The sequence below is a fragment of the Podarcis bocagei genome, assembly GCF_964188305.1.
Source record: "Podarcis bocagei genome assembly, chromosome: 14".
In the NCBI taxonomy this organism is placed as follows: domain Eukaryota; kingdom Metazoa; phylum Chordata; class Lepidosauria; order Squamata; family Lacertidae; genus Podarcis; species Podarcis bocagei.
The window spans coordinates 54,586,021-54,598,596 of NC_138139.1; the positions used below are offsets into that span (position 1 = coordinate 54,586,021).

A 12,576-nucleotide genomic window follows, 5' to 3' on the forward strand; every position below is an offset into this window, starting at 1 on the left:
ATCTCACCTGGCCTGGCACCTTCCAGATGTGTTGGACTACAACTCCCATCACCTTCTCTTAATAAATTCCCAAGTTAAGGTTCGTACGGGTTTTGGGGTGACATCACATCAGGTTTGCAAACCCACACCACATGCACAAAAAGTTGCTCACCAGTCAGGATTTTTATTAGCCAGTTTGCCTTAAGCGGGTTTATATTGGTTGCTTGCGGCACGCGCATGGACTTGCAGGCTCAGCGTGGGTAGAGGGGGAGATAGAAGGAGGACCTCATCCCCTTCTTACTTTAAAAAAGCTGATTGTGAGTACAGTGGTGCCTCGCAAGACGATTCTGTGATTCTCTTCATCTAGCGGTTTTTTCGTCTTGCAAAGCAAGCCCATTGACGGATTAGCGCTATTAGCGGCTTTTAGCGGCTTATCGGCTTATCGGATCAGCTGATAAGCGGATTAGTGTCTTAGAAAAGGGGGGGAGGGGGAAAAACCCGCAGGAACTCGCAAGACATTTTTGTCTTGCGAAGCAAGCCCATAGGAGATTCGTTTTGCGAAGCACCTCCAAAACAGAAAACTCTTTCGTCTAGCGATTTTTCCGTCTTGCGAGGCATTCGTCTTGCGGGGCACCACTGTAGGTGATCTCCATTCTCCATAGGCGAACAAGGAAGTGGCTATTTAGATGGTTGGCATTTGTAAGGTGGCTTGGATATCACCCACTGAAGTTTGTGCCACAATGAATGCATTAATCCACCTTGCTGGGCTGTATACAAGCAACGGTCAAAGTGGTTTACAGAAAGATAAAAGGAACAAAATATTATTATTATTAACAAAGTACAACGATACTTTAAAGCATGCAAAAGTTTGAAATGCTAAAACAGACTAAAGTGTCCTTAACTTTCTAAGTAGGCTTCGCTAAACAAGAATGTATTTTAGCAGGCACCTAAACGAGAACAGGGAAGGCACCTGCTCGACATCATGAGGCAGGGAGTTCCAAAGTGCAGGAACCAATGCATTCATGTTTAAGTTGCCGCAAGACTCTGTAGTTGCAACAGAGCAACCTAGGGCACTCCTCTGGGAATGGATTGGGGCTCTGTTAGGTTCCCTCCCTGCGATTTACACAGTTCTCCGAAAAGTCTAAAAGAGAGAAACACGCTTTCTGGTTTTATGCTTACCGTATTTTTCGCTGTATAAGATGCACCAGACCACAAGACGCACCTAATTTTTGGAGGAGGAAATCAAGGGGGGGGGAATATTCTGAATCTCAGAAGCCAGAACAGCAAGAGGGATTTCTGCGCAGCGAAAGCAGCAATCCCTCTTGTTGTTCTGGCTTCTGGGATAGCTGCGCAGCCTGCATTCACTCCATATGGCCAATTTTGCAAACCAAGGGGTCTTCTGGCTGTGTCGAGGCCTTAAAATGTATGGGGTCTTGTTCCCCGTGTGTTCCAGTCTTGGGTAAACGTTTTGTTTTCTTGTGACCACCCAAACAGAAGCGTCACCTTTTATTTATTTGGGGTGCCCTTAGGCCATCTGCCTCCCATGTTTTCGGGACCGATACCTTAATAAATTCCAAAATACAGCCGAGGAAGAAATAGCAAATTCCCAGCAACCTCACAGTGCTTCTCTTCCACCACTGGACTCCCAACATCCTTAACCCCCTGCCAGGTATGAGGGGAACTGTAGGCTTGTGGTCTCTAGAGCAGTGTTTCCCAACCACTGTTCCGCGGCACACTAGTGTGCCGCGAGATGTTGCCTGGTGTGCCGCGAGATGTTGCCTGGAGGGAGGCAGGCGAGTCGGGCGGCGAGAGGCGGGGCGGCGGCGACGAGGAGAGGCCGCCCAGCGCGGGGCTCTCGCCGTCTGCCTGCCTGGCTGCCTGCGAGCTCGGCGGGCAGCGCCTCCGTCCGCAGCGCCCGCCTCGCGGCTCTCATTCCCTGCCAAAGCTCACCCAGCCAAGCCGCGCTCTCCTTCCTGCCTCGCTTTGCTGCCTCCTCCCCCCCCACCCCCAAAGCTTGGAGGTTCCCCGGCAAGGGGGAGGGAAAAAAATTGAAACTTACACTTTCGTGTGTCCCTCCCGGCGTGACGCTGCGCGCTGACGTCACGGGGCTGTAATGGTGGTGTGCCTCGAGATTTTTTTCATCAAACAAGTGTGCCTTTGCCCAAAAAAGGTTGGGAAACACTGCTCTAGAGACTGGCACCTTCGCTCTCCCTGATTCACCTGTTCAAGGGGTGTTGGAGCAACTATAATGTCTTCAGGGCCTTGGTGAAGTTGGAGACCCCCCTCCCTTCTGAGTTGCCCCAAAAGGCAAAGTGATCCCCCCTGATAGAGTGGGTCTCATAGCCCCACAGAAAAATGGAAGGATGGCAAGGGGCCTTAGCTCTGAAGGAGAATGGGCGTCCGGCATCAATCCCTGCCACCCCACTCAACACAGCCGGCCCTATCATTAGACAGAATGAGGCACCTGCCTCTGGCAACAGGTTCACAAGCAATAGGCTGCGCTGGGCACAGAGCAGTCTGCTCCATGGGTCTCTAACCCCAGCTACTGTATGGTGGACAGTGCAGTCAGAGGTACCACTGCCTGCCTAGCTGACTCTCAAAATAAATAAATATGGATTTGTTAACAAAAAGAGAGAGCGCGCAAATGGAACAAAAGGGATGAACATTCAAGAAGTTAAGCCACAAAGCATCACAACCCGGAAGGACAAAAGTACAAAGGTTCAGCACAGCTCCAAAATGGATAATAAAAGTATTAACTCATATGAATATCCCCTTTGCAAATACAAAAGATACGTGAAAACAGACCCCTGCAATGCAGAAATGCTGTTCCATCATTCTTGAGAATAAAGGTTCTATATAATCTCAAATGAGCCAGACATCTGCATATACCACGTGCCGCAATATTTCTATAAGAAATAAAATCATGTCATATATATATATAAAAAGGGTCATTTGAGCTCTGCGCTTTTGATACTTCTAATTCATGAGATAATTTTAGTTTGTGAGATGCTGTCTTGGTGGCTTCTGTATGTGGGATGGTCCCCTGGACCAGCACCTGCTGACCAGATGCTCTCCAGGTGTGTTGGCTAAGACCAGTGGGAACTGTCGTCCAAAACACCTGGAGGGCACCAGGGTAAAGAATCGTGGCTTAGGTGTTTTTTGCCTTCTGTATCAAGATGTGCATCGATGCCCGATCTTAAGTGCTGCGCTCTTCCACACAGAAAACTGCCCTTCCTAACCACACGTATTTTAAGATCATAGAAGTGACATTTTGGAAGCAACAAAAAACCTCTTGGGTCCCACACTGAGAACTAAGAGCAGCAGCACTTGAGGAAGAGCAGAACGTCGTTGTGATGGCCTGGGACTCTGCTCGGACTCGGAACCAGAGGAGTCTCAGTCCGCACCGGATCCTTTGCCTCAGGTGGCATCTGAACCAAGTCTGGAGCCTGATCCTGAAGAGTCCCAGTCTGCACAGGTTCCCCTGCAGCAAACACCAGCTGGGCCGAGTCAGGGGCCTGAGCCTGCCCTGGCTCCAGATGCGGGGATTACCTCCTTGCCTCCAGCAAGGCCATCACTTACAGCTGCTCCACTACCGGTTGGGTCAGGGGAGGCTGAGGCGGCCTCTGGGTCTAGTAACCCACCGATGTCTCCCAAGCTGCAGAGACTGAGGTCTGAGAGAAGGAGAGACCCGAGTACTCGCAGGAGGAGTGCTCGCCTTCAGGCGAAACAGGGAGGTAAGTCACTGGGGATCAGGACCGGCCGCTACCCCGACAGAGATAACAGGCTGTCGGACCCTGCCCCAGGTTGAGGGAACAACATTGCTGTATGCCAGATCCTGCCTGAGATCCTGTGCCTGACCTTGCCTGGTTTCCTGTCTCGTGTCCTGCCTTGGCCCTGTCGGACTGACTCCTAGCGGAACCTCCAGATTCTGAACTGGTCCTAGACAGCATTTCGCAGGTTACCCCCAGGCCCAGCACAGTCGTCTCAAGACCATCAGGGACAGATGGCCATCCAACCTCTGCTTTAAAAGTTCTTCCTGACGTTGAGCTGGAATCTCTTTTCTTCTGACTTGAAGCCATTGGTCTTCCCCTCTGGAGCAGGAGAAAATAACATCTTCCATGTGACAGCCTTTCAGATATTTGAAGATGGCTCTGATACCACCTCTGTCTCCTTTTGTCCGGGCTAAACATACCCAACTGTCTCCAACGTTCCTTCTAAGACTTGTCCTAAGTACGTCTCAAAGCACACTTCAAAGTGTTGGTGCTGACCTTGAAAGCCCTAAACGGCCTCGGCCCAGTAGTCCTGAAGGAGCATCTCCACCCCCATCGTTCAACCCTGGACACTGAGGTCCAGCACTGAGGGCCTTCTGGCAGGGAACCAGGCAGAGGGCCTTCTCGGTAGTGGTGGAACACCCTCCCATCAGATGTCAAGGAAATAAACAACTATCTGATGTTTTGAAGACATCTGAAGGCAGCCCTGTTTAGGGACGTTTTTAATGCCTGGTGCTTTAGTGTATTTTTAATCTTTTGTTGGAAGCCGCCCAGAGTGGCTGGGGAAACCCAGACAAATGGGCGGGGTATAATAATAATAATAATAATAATAATAATAATAATAATAATAATAATTATCCAGACCCTTTATTATCCTTGTTCCCTTCCTGCAACTGGGGTGCCCAGAATTGGACAGAGTATTCTAGGTGGGGTCCAGCCAGGGCAGAATAGAGTGGTGCTATCACTTCCCTTGATCTGCACATGACTTCTTTTCTGGCACCAGGTTAAGATGTTTTATTTACCCAGACATTTTAATGTGTCTCCAATTTGTAATATTTTTTTTGTCTGCTGCCTTTTATTACAGTTGCTGACGTGAGTGTTTTGCTGCATTGTTCTTCCTAATTTATTATCTATGTCGCTGTGTATTCCACCCGGGAATCGCTTTTGAAGGGCTGAATTCTAGAGAAGGCATAAAAGAATATGAAGGGATGGTGGAACTACTCTAAAGGTCACGCTTGGGCCCCAAACCAGGCTCCGCTGGGTTGCTTTGCAATGGCACTGGACAGAAACAAACTGAGGCCCGTGTTTGGGGCGAAGCATTTGCACAACCAGTTCACCACTGATGCCTTTTGAGATCAGAACACAAGCAAACAGCCACATCCCAAGCAAAAGGTTATATAAACCGGCTCTGTGAATTTTTAAAAGAGGTGCATGAAAATTAAAAAATAGTTTACCCATTCTATTTCACATGCCTTTTGCTTATTGCACAAATCCTATTGTTTGCACATTCTATATCACAAGGAGTTGATGAGGCATCAGGCATAAGCCTGCATTTTATTAATGTTTGATCAGGACTTGTATATTAAAGAGGGCTTAATTTTCAAACGTTTCATGCCAGGCAGAGAAAACCTTGGCCATTCTCCTAAGACAAGGGGCCCCTTTGATTGATAGCAGAAAACAATTCTCAAAGTCGTAAAAGCTGAAAATACAGACTAAGAGCAGGACATTGACCCTACATGTTACAGAAGATAACAAAGGCAGAGATAAATATAATTAGGAATGGGCAAATAGTAAAATGATACCATGGGCCTCTCTTAAACCTTGAGCTGTATTTTCTAAGGCCAGAGGCAAATGGGGAGAAGCATCTAGCTGACAGAGAAAGAGAGGCTTTTTTTTTTTGGGAAGTCTTTTTAAAACTGTTTCTTTCTTAAACTGAGAGAGTTTGGGAAGAGCTAATGGGAAAAGCAGCTGGCTGGAGAAGGGGGGGATGTAAACTGAAGAGGTTTCTTCTGAAACTGTTTTAAACTGAGTTCCCTTTTTACAAAGACCTTATTCTTTTTAAGAGGCTACTTGTGTTGTGTATTAAATGTATTGGCTTAAATGTAACTATGCAAAGGATTTAGAAAGTAACAAATTTAGATGTTAGATTCTTATTTCATAGAATCATAGAGTCCTAGAGTTGGAATAGACTACAGGGGCCATTGAGCCCAGCCTCTTGCCAGACAAGAAGACGCCATCAAATGCTGTCCTGATATATGGCTGTCAGACATTTGTTTAGAAACCTTCAAATGAAGGATATCTTTCAATGTTGATGTGAAACTCAAGATCCTTGACATATGTTTAAGATAAAAATTTAAGATTAACCATTTGTTTTAGAAGGCAATAGGGCAGGGAGGGCAAGAGGTGAGCTGGTAATTAAGATTCCTTGTTGAGACACATGTAAGATATATTACTACTTATTTGTCATTTATAGATGTAACAATATATAGCTGTTTGTGTTCCATATAAGGACAGGAGGATGTGGGTGTATCTTTTAGGATTGGATATAGCAATCAGCCAATAGGAAATCCAACTAGGCTGATTGGACAGAGGCAGCCACAGGAGGAGCAAAGGGGGCTGGATTAAGGGAATATAAGGGCTGGCCATAATGGCAGGAGCCAGGCCAGAGCTTGGTAACCATATACCACTGTGCCTCTCATTTATTTGTCTGACAAATAAATAATTATTTTAATTTCTCTATTGCTGCGTTGAATATTTCATTCCAGCTAAGCGTTAACCACAAGCAGGGTGCTACATTTTATGGTGCCCTGTGACTCGGATAAGTGGTCTGCTGGAACGCAGCCCCTTCGCTCTACTGAGCAGGGTACAAGAGAGAGGATCTTTAAACTGCTTACCCAAGCGCGCACTGGTAAATTTTTCCAGGGGGAACGCAGAAGTCTCGTCTGTCTGATACCCTGCTCACTGGCGGCGACGGACCGGGGGGAAACGGAACCAACCAGGGGTAAGTGCACGAAGGGATTTTTGGCCCTCCAATTAACTGGGAGGAAGAGAAGTCTTGATCAAACTTCTGCGTCTCAGTAAGTGGGAACTGAGTACGCTAGGTGGTTGGATACATCAGATGGTGATCTGGTGGGGGAAAAGGGAAGAATGGGAGGTAGTGTGTGGTGAAGTATCTAACGCATTGTATGTGTGAGAAAGTACAGAGCAATCTGTAGCTGACCTGAGTGTGGAGTGGGTAGTACTTCGGTTCCCAGTGAGGCGACTCCATCTGGGCAAGGAAACCCACGAAGCGTGTGTGTGAGTGACTGAGTGGATACTTCACAGGGCCATACAATGGGAGTTGGGGGTTCAAAAGGGGAAAATACACCTCTTGAATGTATGTTAAATAATTTTAAGAAAGCCTTCTCAGGGGCGTATGGAGTCAAAATGACGCCAGAGCGCCTGAGAACGTTATGTGAATTAGAGTGGCCGAAGCAAAATACTGAATGGCCATCTCAAGGAACCTTTGATATAAATTTAGTAAGCAAACTTTGGTCTAACATCGCCAAAGAAATTGGAGGGTGCCCAGAACAATTTTCATATATAGATTCCTGGCTGAGCACATTAAATAAAAATCCTCCATGGATAAGGGAATGCAAAGTCCAACGATGCAAATTATTGGCTGTAAAAGCCGAAGCTAGGAAAGGAATCTTGCCAAATAAACTCAAACCCATTTTTGAGGGACCAGAGGAAGAGCTGCTTCCACCTCCACCTTATGCTCCACATCGAAGGGAGCCTAATCCAAACACTCCACCAGTTGTAACCCCAAGGCAAGAAAGTGGAATGAATAATGGGGCTGGAGTCACAGAACTTGATTCCTTGATAGATTATGATAAATATCTTCAGGAGGCATTGGAGGCCTATAATAAAGCCCAAGCAGAAGTGGTTATTCCATCTGTGAGTCCCAGTAGAACTCCATCTACAGTCTCTTTTAGTGAAACAACTGATTGCCTACCCCAAACCCCTGTACATCCAAGTCCTAGAGAATTATTACAGAAGTTACAGGGAGACCTTAATCGGTCAGCAAGCAATACAGCCAGGCGTATAAAGCTGCTAAAAGAACGCCTTGGGACAAATACCATCCCCTATGATTTGAGGCCCCTAGAGCAAAGCGAAGAGAAAGATCACGTAGTAGCCCCTCTCAGAAGAATATTTGATGCACTTGAGGAGCCTGTGCTGGTTAACGGGCAACTCGGACCACGGCCACCTCGAACTTCGACCCTGCAATATATTCCATTCACAACTACGGATCTGATGAATTGGAAAACACACACCCCATCTTTTGCAGAAAAACCTCAGGCTATGATGGACTTGGTGACTTCAATAATAAATACTCATAGTCCTACTTGGACAGATTGCCGCCAGCTCCTGAATACTCTGTTCACCACTGAGGAAAGGAGAGACATAATTGAAAAGGCACAGATATATTTGCGTGAGCAGGCCAGAGTGGGAAATATTTTTAATATTGACCGTCATCTCCAAGACAACTTTCCCTTGGAAGATCCTAATTGGGATCCAAACAATGTAATTCACCTGGCCAGACTTACCACCTACCGCCAGACGCTTGTGCAAGGTATCCGCAGGGCATGCCAGAAGCCCACTAATATGTCTAAAGTCTCAGAAGTAGAACAGAAACCAAATGAGAGTCCAGGAGACTTTTTAGAGAGGCTGCAAGAAGCCTATCGTATATGGACTCCTTTTGACCCTGAAGCCCCTGAAAACAGCAGAATGATTACTGCTACATTTGTGGCCCAGTGCGCTTCTGACATTCGTAAGAAAATTCAGAAATCAGAAGGATGGGAAGGGATGCTGATGAGCCAAATTATGGCCATTGCACGCCGAGTTTATCGGAATAGGGATGAGGCTGAGAAACAAGAGAAGAAGAAGTGGCAGAAGGAAAAGATGGTAATGCTAGCCACAGCAGTGAAGCAAGACTACCGCCCCTTAAATGGAGGAAGAGGGCGGGGAAGGAATCCACCACTGGGAAGGAATCAATGTGCAAATTGCAAGAAGGAGGGTCATTGGAAGCGGGAGTGTCCTGAACCCCTGAGGTTGGAAGAAGTACGCCCAGGCCCAGGCCCAGGCCCAGGCTCCGGCCCAAGAAACCAGGGACGGGGACGGGGAATGATCCGAGATGGAAGATATCAGAGACCTGGACAAGGACGGAGTAGGGACAATGTCATTGGACTGGCAGAGGAGGATTTTACCCAAGACTAGGAAAGACCGGACTCCATAAAGTTAGGCTTCCAGGAGCCCACGGTCACGATCCAATTAGGAAGCCATTTAATAGACTTTATGATTGATACTGGGGCTGAATACTCAGTACTCCCAGAACTATTGCAGAAAAAGGCATCCAAAAGTGTAGTCATTAAAAGTGCCACTGGTCAGTCAGCTAAGAGGTCTTTCCTCCAACCTTTGGAATGCCAGATTGGGGGACATCGTTTAACCCATCAGTTTTTGTATATACCCGAGTGTCCAATACCTCTCTTAGGTAGAGATATGCTGTCCAAATTGCAGGCCCAAATCACCTTCACTCCTCGAGGTCCAGAAATGAAACTGCCATCAAAGGCAGCAGGAATAATTTCCCTCTCAGTACCTAAGGAACAATCATGGCGCCTAATGTCAGCCCTGCAAGTCCAACCCACATTGGATACAGAGTTAAACAAGCTCCTCCGAACTCTACAGGTGCCACCAGGAGTATGGGCCGAAAATAGCCCACCAGGAATGGCCAAGAATATAGCTCCAGTTGTAGTAACCTTAAAACCTATGGCTACCCCTGTATCTGTAAAGCAATATCCTTTACCCCGGCGAGCAGCAGAGGGCATCCAGAAACATTTGGACCGCCTATTAAAATATGGTCTGCTTAAGCCCTGCCAATCAGAATGGAACACACCCCTTTTGCCTGTTCGAAAACCTGGGACAGATGAATACAGGCCAGTGCAGGACTTGAGGCTCGTAAACCAGGCTATCGAGACCTTGCACCCAAATGTACCAAACCCATACACCCTGCTGAGTTTGATCCCACCAGAAGCAACATTTTTTACTGTATTGGACTTGAAAGATGCATTCTTCTGTTGCCGGCTGGCACCACAGAGCCAACCTATATTTGCCTTCCAGTGGGAAGACCCTTTAACAGGAACAAAAGGCCAGCTAACCTGGACGAGATTGCCCCAGGGATTCAAAAATTCCCCAACTTTATTTGGCACTGCCTTGGCGAAGGATCTAACAAGTTACCCCTCAATACCTGGAGAAAAGGTGGTTCTGCAATATGTAGATGACCTTATACTAGCAGCAAAGGATTTTGATACCTGTAAAGAAGGTACAGAGGAACTGCTCCACTTGCTCTGGGAAGCTGGCTACCGAGTTTCCCAGAAAAAGGCACAGATATGTTTAGAAAAGGTCAAATATTTGGGCTTTGACATCTCACACCAACAACGAGCATTGAGGCCAGAGAGGAAAGAAGCTATTTGCCTTATCAAGGAACCTACCACAAGGAAACAACTCAGAGGATTCCTGGGAACAGCAGGGTTTTGTAGACTATGGATACCTGATTTCAGCAGTCTGGCCAAACCCTTACATGAAAGCACTCGAGGTGCAGAAAAGGACCCATTCGTATGGGGACCTGAGCAGCAACAAGCCTTTTTAGTTATCAAACAACGACTTATGGAGGCCCCAGCCCTTGGACTGCCTAATTCGGAAAAACCCTTTCAGCTGTATGTACATGAACAGAATGGGATTGCAGCGGCAGTCCTGACCCAGAGATTAGGAAGTTGGAACCGTCCAGTAGCTTATTTGTCAAAACAATTGGACTCAGTAGCAAAAGGATGGCCTCCATGCCTAAGGGCAGTAGCGGCCACTGCAAGCCTTGTCAAAGAAGCTGATAAATTTACCTTCGGCCAGACGATGTATGTGAATGTACCTCATGCTGTTCTGACACTCATGGAATATAAGGGTAGTTATTGGCTAACGAACCCAAGGATGGCTAGGTACCAAGGCCTATTGTGTGAAAATCCCAGGATTCATCTACGAGTAGTGAATATGCTCAATCCAGCGACTTTGCTGCCCCTACCAGAGGTAGATGATGAAGAATCACATGATTGTCTCCAAATAATGGATGAAGTTTATTCCAGTAGACCCGATCTGAAAGATGAACCATTGAAAAATCCAGATGTTGTATATTATACTGATGGTAGCAGTTACCTGCATGAAGGTGCCAGACGAGCAGGATATGCTGTGGTCACCAATGAGGAAGTTGTGGAAGCTGAAGCTTTGCCTGCTGGCACCTCGGCACAAAAAGCTGAACTTATAGGTTTAACTAGAGCTCTGCAATTGGCAGCCGGATGTAAGGCAAACATCTATACTGATTCTAAATATGCCTTCTTAACCCTGCATGCACATGGTGCTCTATGGAAAGAAAGAGGTCTAATAGGAGCCCACGGGAAAGCCTTGAAATATGGACCTGAAGTAGAAATCCTGTTAGAAGCAGTATGGGCTCCAGAACAGATTGCTGTAATGCACTGCAAAGGTCATGGACGAGGAAGGGATCCAATAACCAGAGGAAATCATGCTGCTGACAAAGCAGCTCGAGAGGCAGCCCAAAAGCCTGTGGGAGGATTTATAGCAGCCCTCATACCAGAGGTAGTTCCAGAAGAAGTTAAACCTCACTATACCCCAGAAGAGAGGAAGTGGGCTGAACAGGAAGGAGCAGTTGTGAAGGACGGTTGGATGATCCTGCCAGACAATAGGATTTATGTACCTCATCATCTAGCAGGCACAATTGTAAGAAATTATCATGAATCTACTCACCTTGGCGGTACTGCAACCAGAGAGAGTCTCAGTCGGAAGTTGTATATTATTAATCTATCACAATTAGCAACTTGCATTTCACAGAAATGTGTTCTTTGTGCTAAAAACAATCCCAGGCAGGGACCGGTACAACCTCCTGGAATCCAACATGTGGGATATGTCCCCATGGAAAGCCTAATTGTGGACTTCACAGAGCTGGTCCCTTCTAAGGGATTCAAGTATCTCCTTGTGTTTGTAGATACTCTTACCGGATGGGTTGAAGCTTTTCCCACCCGAACTGAAAAGGCACGAGAGGTAACTAAGAGACTCCTCACTGAATTGATCCCGAGGTTTGGATTACCTAGATGCATTGGAAGTGACAATGGGCCAGCGTTCATTGATCAAGTAGTACAAGAAGTATGTCGAGTCCTACAAGTGAAATGGAGACTGCATGCAGCCTATAGGCCTCAGAGTTCAGGGAAAACTGAAAGAATGAATCGGACTCTGAAAACCCAATTGGCAAAATTAACCCAGGAAACGGGATTGGGATGGGTAGATGTGTTACCCATAACACTGTTTCGTGTTCGGTGTGCACCCACAAAAAGACTTAAGTTGTCACCTTTTGAGCTCCTGTATGGGAGACCGCCCTCCTTTGTTCAGGATATTTCAGCTGATCTTAAACAAATAGGAGACCATGTGACACAGGGACAAGTGCAATCTCTCTCCCGTGTTTTTGTTTCTCTTAACAGGTGGGCCCTCGAGCGCACGCCGTGCAGCATTGCCGAGCCGATTCATCAGTTCCAGGCTGGCGATAGCGTATGGGTGAAAGAGTGGAAACGTGATCCACTTGCACCTAAGTGGCGTGGACCTTACACCGTCTTGCTCTCTACTCCAACAGCGGTGAAGGTAGCTGAGGTGACCCCCTGGATTCATCACTCCCGTTTGAAGAAGTCCGAAGGCAGTTGGACGTGCAAAGGTGACCCCTCTAATCCTCTTAAACTGA

The 12,576-nt window shown here is 46.9% G+C and overlaps 1 protein-coding gene across 1 annotated transcript in view; it reads left to right on the forward strand.

Moving 5' to 3' along the window:
* Positions 1-12,576, forward strand: part of SLC29A4 (solute carrier family 29 member 4) — a 48,344-nt gene that overhangs the window by 955 nt on the left and 34,813 nt on the right. The window lies entirely within an intron of this gene.